At 32.9% G+C, this 10,282-nt stretch overlaps 1 pseudogene; it reads left to right on the top strand.

Annotated features, from left to right (window-relative positions):
- Window positions 1-1,423: 1,423 nt before the first annotated feature.
- On the top strand, window positions 1,424-9,333 carry LOC143042621 (stomatin-2-like; annotated as a pseudogene).
- Window positions 9,334-10,282: the final 949 nt, after the last annotated feature.

Raw genomic sequence — 10,282 nt, 5'->3', positions numbered from 1 at the left:
ACATGACCTAGAAAGTTAACTTTCTTTGCAAATAGTGTGCACTTTGTGGGCTTAAACTCATATATCAAAAAGAGGTTTAGATGCATCTCATGAGATGATTTTCAAACTACAATAATATACTCTATTGTAGACCCGCCAATACCCTTTCCATCAATTTTTAAAGATTGTTGGTGCGCAAGTCAGACCAAATGTAATCCGGTTCCCTTCTAGAAGCAAACTTCGATTTAGGTAGCTATTTCTTTTCCATTTCCATCTGTCGGTACGCCCAAACTAAAGTATAAAGTAAAGAACCAATTATTTTCTAGATGTACAATGTTAGCTTTAATGAGTCGTCGATGAGGGGCAACTGATGTGCATCTCTTACTGTTAAACCGTTAACCTTGCGAAAATCTACACAAAAACGAGTAGTTTCGTCCTTCGTTATCAATACTATCACAGAAGCCCATTGACCGTCGGCTGGCGGAAATACCCCGCATTCTATCATGTCATCGATATAGATATTTACGTTCTCACGCATAATAAGTGTGCTGCGAGATGGTTATTTTGAGCTTTTTAAAAATTCTAGTAAACAAGTTATTTCCTTAATTTTGATTTAAGATTAATAGAATGTTCATATAGACACTGACGCTATCAAACAAGCATTATTATCATATTTATAATTTTTATTTAGACATTTGCGCTATCAAACCACTAAAGAAACATGCATTATTATATTTCTAGATAGATTATGCCAAGAGCAATATAAGATATATGAGGATTATGATGGGTGTTATTTATTCCTGCATTCTTGAATTTTTATTGCATTTTTTCTGTAATTTTATAAGTTTCTAACATTATTCTGCTTTCTTTAATTTCTAGCACCACTTTATTCTGCATTCTTTAATTTCTAGCACCACTTTATTCTGTATTCTTTAATTTCTAGCACCACTTTATTCTGTATTCTTTAATTTCTAGCACCACTTTATTCTGTATTCTTTATTTTTCGAACAATATTCCCCTACTCTTTCCTTTTTTGTCCTTTAATTACTCTCCCTTCTCTATCCCTTCTGGTTAATACCTATTCTGCAAACCCCCACTTTTGCTAACCAAGGGTCACTATATAGGATACTGTAGAGGGAAAAACCACATCGTATCCCTTGGCTCGTGAAGATATTAAACCCCATCCCGACCTTAATGTAATTGATCATTATTTACCTGAAACGTGACCATTTATCAGGGGCCTGCATGTTACAAATAAATATACGGTCAATGCGATTTGACTTCTCAGATAGCACTGTTGTAGTATAAAATTGTTATTTATTGTTATCTTATTTATTTTTCGTAGTAATTTGTAACTCGGATAATTACTTGCATATAATAAGTAGGACTATATGTAAATACGTTTTGAACTTTCAAGGACTTTATTATTCTGTGTTTACCTGTCTCACATATAGATTTTTACCTGAATGTGTATTGAATACTTGTGTTGGCAACTAGGTCAAGATCCTATTTCGTAATTATTTCTTTGCTAATTTCGAAATAACGTCGACGAAATTGATCATGTGCTGTGTGTAACGTCACAGGAGTATATCGTCTTTCATAAAACTATATTATTTAAAATAAATTAAGTCAGATAATAAACAAGCCCGATTTGGAATCATTTTGCATCTACCCGTGACGTTAATGTAGAAAAAACAAATCCATAACTGGAATAATTTCGACTCAAAAGATGGATGGAAATAGAGGTAAGACTATTTCAATTTCAAAACATTGTTTCAAAAGTGATGGTTGATTTGGTATGAAGGGTAGACTTGCTACAATTCCCTTTCTTTTATTTCTTTCTTACTCATTTATATGTTTACTGATAAGTGCCAGTCTACTGATTGCCCTTGGATGTCAGTATAATGGTATTCTGCAAGTTATAGCAGTAAAATTGTTAAAGGGGCAAAATTTAAAAAAAAACATAATTAGGAAGGGACATGTAGCAAGTCTATATGAAGGGTAGTGAGGATTTTGGAACCTCCTCTATACTGTTATGTAAATGAGGTGCGACATGCTTGACTATATTAGCAAAATATTAGACACATGTATATATCTTTGATGATAATTTACTTATCAATAGATATTCAGATGGTTCTGCAAAAAATTAACGAAAAGAAAAAAACAAACAAACAAACAACAACAACAAACAACAACAACAACAACAACAACAACAACAACAACAACAACAACAAACCGCAGTTAATTAATAGAATCGCAGGTTGATTTACTTTGTTCTTGTTTTTTAAAGGGGTTAATTTATTGATGTGTGCGTGTTGTACGGAGATTATCAACCTATAATAGTCACTTAATGTTTTCGTATACTAATATGATTAGTTTTTCACCCCTATATATGATGATTTAATACGATATGATAGTACTTTATATTTAAACTTCAAATATTGCAGTCTACAATGTATGATTGGGTAGATAATACGGTGTGCAATTGTGTGTACATGTACATATGTTGACGAAGAGTCATTTATTTAAATATTTACATTCGTTTATTTTATTTGATCCACAATTTATAATTCTTTGATTTGCTTTTTTTTCAAATGCTGAATTTTTACAACGGGTGTCACATGTAGAGAATGATATTCTTATCCTTCCGTAGTACCTATGATCACCCCAATATAAGGTTGGGTTCGTGTTGCTCATTATTTGGTTTTCTATGTTGTGTTTTGTGTACAATTGTTTGTCTGTTGGTCTTTTTCCTTTTAGCCACAGGGCGTTGTCAGTTTGAATATTTCTCTGTAATATTTCACCTACTTTCTTTTACGCTGCTCTGTTTTAATTTTTAGTTTTAATGCTGTGCTAGTGATGTAGGCATGTATCATTAGAATGATTTTACATTTTCTTTCAAACTATTTTTTTCATAAACAGCGTTTCATACAACTGAAAGCTGTCTGTTTGAAACCGTCTCTTTTCTATTGTCAACAACTTATTAGGTGTCAGAACACCATTTAAAATCCCTATCTATTCAACAAAATTTTGCAATTTTCTCATCTTTCTTAAAAATTTACCTCAGGTTTAACTTAACAGAAACCAGGTATATTCTGAATTGTAAAGGTATCACTGTAACTGCGTTGTACATGCCAAATTTCAACCCACCTTTAAAGTCTTATAAGAAAGAGATGCCTCTCGGAAGACAAGTACTCCTAAAAATAGCCCCTGGTTTTCTAGAAATCTTAAATTAGTATACCATGGAGCGTATTTAGCCTCAATTTTTAATGCAAACTCACAGACAAGTAAGTTTTGGCTCAAAATATCAGTGGCGGATTCAGAACATTTCATATAGGAGGAGGGCACTGACTGACTTAAGGGACTCCAGTCATGCTTCTGTGATTCCTTATATTATCAACCAGTTTTTCCAACGAAAAAGGGGGGGGGGGCAAGACCCCACCTGGTTCCGCCTATGAATATATTTTTATTTCACCAAAAGTTTCATTTCTGTTAATTTATTGGTTAGTGTATATAAACAATGACACCAGAAACACTATTTTGTTTCAGAGTAGGGCAACCTTTACGTTCTAAATTGGAGGGAGTGAATTGGTGGTCTGACACCATTATGGAAGTGTTTATTCAATAGTTAGATATACTGTCTAGTAATAATAATGAAAAAGTGAACTTTAAGCGAATAACTGTTGTTCTATACAATTCATTATAACCATGGCACATACACATGTCATTTCAGTTAAACATTCGGACAATAGTCAAGGAGATGACGGTGGGATAGGATGCTGTGGATGCATTTTAATGGGACTATCATATGTTCTAGTTGTTTTATTTTTCCCATTTTCACTCTGCATGACGATAAAGGTAAGCAGCATCAAATACAACATGACGCGGCGTCACTATTCGGCTACTTCCGACAAAGGCGGAAATGACCGATGTACGATTGGTTAGACATGAATATTCCGCTGTTATAGAAATTTATGACACTGACCTATATAAAGCTTGTTTAATGCAAAAGAGATAACATTTGAATTAAAATTTTGAAAAGACAATTATTTGTTTTTCCAGTATCTAACTGATATATGGACTTATTTTTTGTAGTTATCATTTATATACACGTTGCTTAAAATTTAAGACACCAAATACTTTGTTAAACTTTCCTGTCTTTGTTGTTAAGTTGGTGTCTTACATCGTCTATCCAATATCCCCATTTAATTATATTTATGATTTAATTACTCATTTGCAAATACGTACAATTTTTGACTTTTCGGTTATATATAACACGGTTAATGAATTGAATTAAAGCAATTGTCATGCTGATTTTAACATGTACATATGATTTAAGTGTGATGTCTACTGTAATTATTAATAAATTCAGATCGTGCAAGAATACGAGAGGGCTGTCATTTTTCGACTTGGACGCGTACTTCCTGGAGGAGCTAAAGGTCCAGGTAAGATTGTTACAAATTTGAATTCATATTCAACAGAAGGGTTATTGTTGAAATTTGTTGTTGTTGTTGATCTAGTCATAATTATCCCACAATCAGCTAACCGCTGTAAGTTTTGCTCTACATAAACATGTATTTATATAGTTAAAAACCTTTGCTGTCCATTCAATATGTGTGGTAACTACTTTCATCCTTGCATCATCTATTGCCTTACCGAAATATTTGAATAAATATAATGTAGTTAGTTTTTTTCTATAAAAAGAATGCAGTTCAGATTCTTGTATGTTCCTCCATTAATTGTGGAAAACCCATTGAATAAGATTGATTGATTGTTGGTTGCTTAACGTCCAGTGGCAAATATTTCATGCATATTCAGGACGACATTGAATAAGAACAAAAAATACTATTTAGTTGTTATAAAAAAAATTATACCACAACTTTTGATTCTTAAGAAGCAGATTTTTTGTTTTAACATTTTTGCAGGAATGTTCTTTATATTACCTTGTCTTGATGAGTTTAAAAAGGTCGATCTTCGAACCGTGTCCTATGATGTTCCACCTCAGGAGGTAAGCTGTTTTTTCATCTCTAAAACAACAATCGGCTATCCTCGGGTGAATCCGCTCCTCGTCTTCTAGAACGTACGGAATCTGCCGAGTTGTGACGAATGCCCTAAACAAAATTTGCATAAAATGTCGTGCTTAGGTCTTACACATCCAGCTACAAGTTGTCGACATTCACACAAAAACTTGATTATCAGTGGTAATGATTATAAAAAAAATAATTCTAGAATAGTTAACGTTTTTTAACTGTAATAAGGATGGACAAACGAACGAATGGAAAATGTCATTCAATGGCATTTGCAGTATGCCACTCTCTGTGAGAGTTGTTAAGAAGTCGCGATTTTGTAGTTTACTGTACACAGTGTGAACTCCAGTTTTTAAATAAGTTTCTCTCCTTCAATGACAATTTAACTTTTTTTTTTTTACAATTTTGCTGAAAACGGAAAAAGAATATAAAGCAGCAACACAGATGTTTTCTGATAGACAGGAATATCTTAGCTGTTAAACAAACTGCAGATCAGTAAATGACATTCGTAACAACTTGAAGTACATCCACTAACCTACGAAACCGTCCCTTTATTTTCCCTGTATTGTTTATTTTCTTGAACGTGTTTATTACAGATTTTGACGAAAGATTCCGTTACAGTAGCCGTAGATGCTGTAATTTACAGCCGTATTTTTGACCCTACAATGTCTGTGTGTAACGTGGAAAACGCCGACAGTTCTACAAGATTGTTGGCAGCTACTACTCTCCGGAATGTACTCGGAACAAAAAACATGTCTGAAATTCTTACTGATCGAGATTCTATTGCTGCTCAAATGCAGGTAAGACAATACCTATAGACGTATACAAACCATACGCCCTTTACGCCCCTTCTGTCAGGAGCGCCTGAGATCACCCCTAGTATTTGGTGGGGTTCGTGTTGTTTATTCTTTAGTTTTCTATGTTGTGTCACGTGTACTATTGTTTGTCTGTTTGTCTTTTTCATTTTTAGCCATGGCGTTGTCAGTTTATTTTAGATTTATATGATATACGTTTTTATTGTTCTCCTCTATATTTTTTGTTTTGTATTGTCGGGTTTGCTCAATCAGGTACATGAAGAAGGTTTACTTTCTTTGAAAAACTGCAACGGTTATTCTATGGCGAAAAACACAAATGTTTGCCAAAGTTTTGTAAATGGCATTTACTACGACTTTTTTCATGATTCACATTTGCCTAATAGGAATAACAGACTAAGTATTTTAACAATCACCAGTCTATCCCTCAGTATCAATAGTATACATGTCAATTAAAATTCTATGTTTTCTCGTTCGTAGATCTAAATTATAATATTTTTTTTAAAAATTTCAGCACATTTTGGATGAATCGACAGATCCTTGGGGAATCAAGGTAGAAAGGGTCGAAATGTAAGTTATGGCTTATTTCGTTAAATGTGAATTACGGTATTTCATGATAGTGAATTTTCCCAACGTGATGTTACATTTTATAATATTATTATTTTAAATGAATGTTATCCTTGAAAAATTTATTAACTTGAATTGCTATTATAATACATATATTTATCAGAATAAAAACTTCTGCCATCTATCCAATTTACAGAATGTATGTAAAACTAATTTTAAATCAAGTTACGGAAAATAGTTCTGTGGCAGAATATGATAAAACTTGTGCACGCTGAACTTTATCATGTTTATCGAATCGAGAGAGACAAAAAATAACTGTTTTATTTATTTATTATTGAACGAAAATCCTTAAACTGATCAACATTTGTAATAAATGCACGAAAAATCTATATAAGAAAAATAGAGTCAAAATGATGTTTTAAAACTTTTTTTTTCGTAATAAATTCAAACAAAAATAGTAATTTTCACATTTTTTTCAAAACTTACTCTCAATATTTAAGCAACATAAATTTTGTGATTTATAGCAAGGATGTCAGGCTTCCGGTACAACTCCAGAGAGCAATGGCTGCCGAAGCAGAGGCTTCAAGAGAAGCACGCGCTAAGGTATAATAATCGTTTTATTACGCAAGAACTATATGCCGATTCTTTGGTACTAGCAATATCGCAGATTTAAATTTATTTCGAGGCTTTGTTTATGCCATTTTGTTTAAGAATTAAATGCTTCTTTTTGTAACTTCATTGGGGTGTAAAAGCGTTGACCGAAGTACATTTTGTATGAAGCGCAGAAGCGCTTCATTCTAGAAATATGCGCATGGTTAAAGCTTTTACAACCCAATGAAGTCACAAAAAGAAGCATTCAATACTTATAATAAATACATTTTTAAGCTAGGATCACGAAATAACGAATTTTATCATTTTTTTTTTAATTTAATTCACCTGTGCACTTTATTGTGGGACCTCGTGTTATCATGAATGATAAGTTTTATTGAGTTTTGCAATTGCTTAAGTAATAACACATAGATGCAGTTAGCCAATCAGAAAAACGTTTTATAATGAAACATACATCTAATGTTTTAGGGGCCAGCTGAAGGACGCCTCCGGGTGCGGGAATTTCTCGTTGCATTAAAGACCTGTTGGTGACCTTCTGCTGTTGTCTGCTCTATGGTCGGGTTGTTGTCTCTTTGGCACATTCCCCATTTCCATTCTCAATTTTATCTAATGTAATTATTTTGTTATAACCATCAATTCATATTTGACTTACCATGCATTTCGTCTTGAAATGACCTGATGAAGAAAACTATCCAGCAGAGTCAAAATAAAAGTCGATCTAAGCAAAAAATATCAATAATATATAGGTCACCATACGGCCTTTTAACTACGAGCATATCCAACACCGTATAGTCAGTTTTAAAAGACCGAACTGGTGATTTTTAACTGATAATACAGGATCACATATTCGTTTGTGTACGTTGAGGTTCGAAAACTAAAACGTTTTAGTTATAACCGTTTTTGACGGGAAAGTTGCGAAGCTTTAAGTATTTTTTTTTGTGACTAAAAAAAATAAATAAAAGGTTCCAACACGATGAAATTCTTAAACAATATTTGTCTGTTTATTTAAAGAATTGTAAAGTTTTACACGTTTATTACCTTTTCTATTTAATGTATAGGACTTAAAGTGCATGTTTGTTTCATTTTTATTTTTTTTATTTTCCAATCCCGCTGACGTTTATCAACTTTACGATTTATATCCTGTTCGACATTAAACAAATACAAGAGAAATTTGACGAAACCTCTTTGATTTTAACGAAAACAGTATAACACTATGTTAAATTCTGATTTCAGGTTCTTGCAGCCGAAGGTGAACAACGTGCTTCACGTGCGCTGAAGGAAGCAGCCGACATTATGGCCCAATCACCGGCTGCCATTCAGCTCCGTTATTTACAAACCTTGAACAGCATAGCAGCAGAGAGGAATTCCACCATTATTTTCCCATTACCAATGGATTTAATAAAAGGATTTGCAAAATAATAACGGGTCGAATTTGCCGGAATACGAGCTCGGCATACAGTTCTAAAGATAACCAATAACCTTTTGCCATATACTGGCTCGTTTCTTTAAATCTTGACAAAATATCCTTTAATATGTTTTGGAAGATTTGTAATCAAATGGTATCAAATACATACATTTTTTTTCTGATTTGAACTTTGAGTTCATATTTTTTTGAAAAAGACATGTACTAGTCGTTTTAGCGTTACTAGGAAATATTTATGAATTAAGATTAAGATTATGTCGTGAGAATACTTTTTGACAACAATGGTCATCAATGTAATTTATTTGTCAACACCCAAACTGTATATAGAGTGATTAATGTCAATTAACACTAAGTTTTAATTTAATCTGCTTTTCAATGTTTCATTGTTTGGAAACTATTTGTTTATAAGTACCCTTTTCTATTTTCATTGGTAAAAACGTTTCTATGATCATGTTTTAAAAAGGTTACGTTTAAAACGAAGAGAAAAACATAGAGAGAACCATGTGACGCACCGGTTCGCCCCGCTCTCGATCTACGAGCAGCGGCGGGTAAATGTATGTTGCCATGATTACTGTTTAGTAAATATGCTTTATGCACTGTGAATGTATATATGTTGGATGGAAAAATAAAGTATGTGAACGTTCATGTATCCGGTCTCGTATAGGTGTCATACCACCAAATAAAAGGACCTTTATATGAGCCTCTCTTTTCTTTGTTGTTTGTTTATATGAACTATTTAAAGTTCAAAGCAATCTGTGATGCCATTTTAAAATGATAATTTGATGTGCTTAGAAATCTATGCTAGTACCGTTTCTTTACCTGTTAAATCTTATAAATACTTTTTGTGTAATACTATGTATTATTCATATATAAAATATAGTCATACATATGTCAATAAACTAGTTTCTTTAAACAAGGGTGTTTTCTCTGTGGTTTCAGTGGCGGATCCAGATATTTTCACACGTGAGTGGCCATCGACTGTCTAAGAAGAGGCCAGCTCCAGTCATCTTTCAGCGATTCCCATATATAGTCAATCAAAACTTCCCACAAAATGAGGGGGGCACCATGGTAACCCCTCTTAATCCTTCTATATTTATTATTCAGGACAGTATGAATCGAATAAAAATACCGTAATCGATGATTGAAGGTCTATAATCGTATTGTTTAAAATCGTTTATAATTCATTTGAATTATATTTGATGAACATTTGTTTGAGAACAATATTCTTTCTCCTTATCTAACACGAACTTGTCATTTAAAGACATTGGAACGAAAGAAATATCGTAATTAAAAAAGTCTAATCTACTCAACAACATCGTTTAAATAAAATAAAAACGATAATCGATCATCTGAGATAACTGTTATAACTTTTAATTCTTATTATCGTCTGGGAGAAGAAAAAATAATGTTGCATGACGGTTGGGTTAGCCTATGTTTATTCCCATCATTGGTACACAACACGGTGTAAGCTTTGCTTGTCTTTTAATAAAGATAATGTAATAATGGAAATTTTGTTTGTGATTTTATGGAACATTAGTGATCTGCTTTTTTTGTCATCTCTCTTGTAGTGTGTTTGTTAAAAATATATAAATAAGAAGATTTGTTATGATTGCTAATGAGACTACTCTGCAGCAGGAACCAAATGACACAGAAATACACAACTATAGGTTACCTTACGGCTTTCAACAATGAGCAAAGCCCATACAGCATAGTCAGCATTTAAAAATGACAAACTAAAACAATTAGACAGCTCTCTCACATGCAAAAAAAAACTATTAACTGTAAAAATATAAGGACATATACACGGAGATAGATGCATTCTATTGCACCCACACAGCTTAGACAGCTCTCTCCGTGGCACAAGC

The sequence above is a fragment of the Mytilus galloprovincialis genome, chromosome 8 (assembly GCF_965363235.1).
Source record: "Mytilus galloprovincialis chromosome 8, xbMytGall1.hap1.1, whole genome shotgun sequence".
NCBI classification, from domain to species: Eukaryota; Metazoa; Mollusca; class Bivalvia; order Mytilida; family Mytilidae; genus Mytilus; species Mytilus galloprovincialis.
The sequence above is the reverse complement of the archived record's forward strand: the minus strand, read 5'-3'. Positions and strand labels throughout refer to the sequence as shown.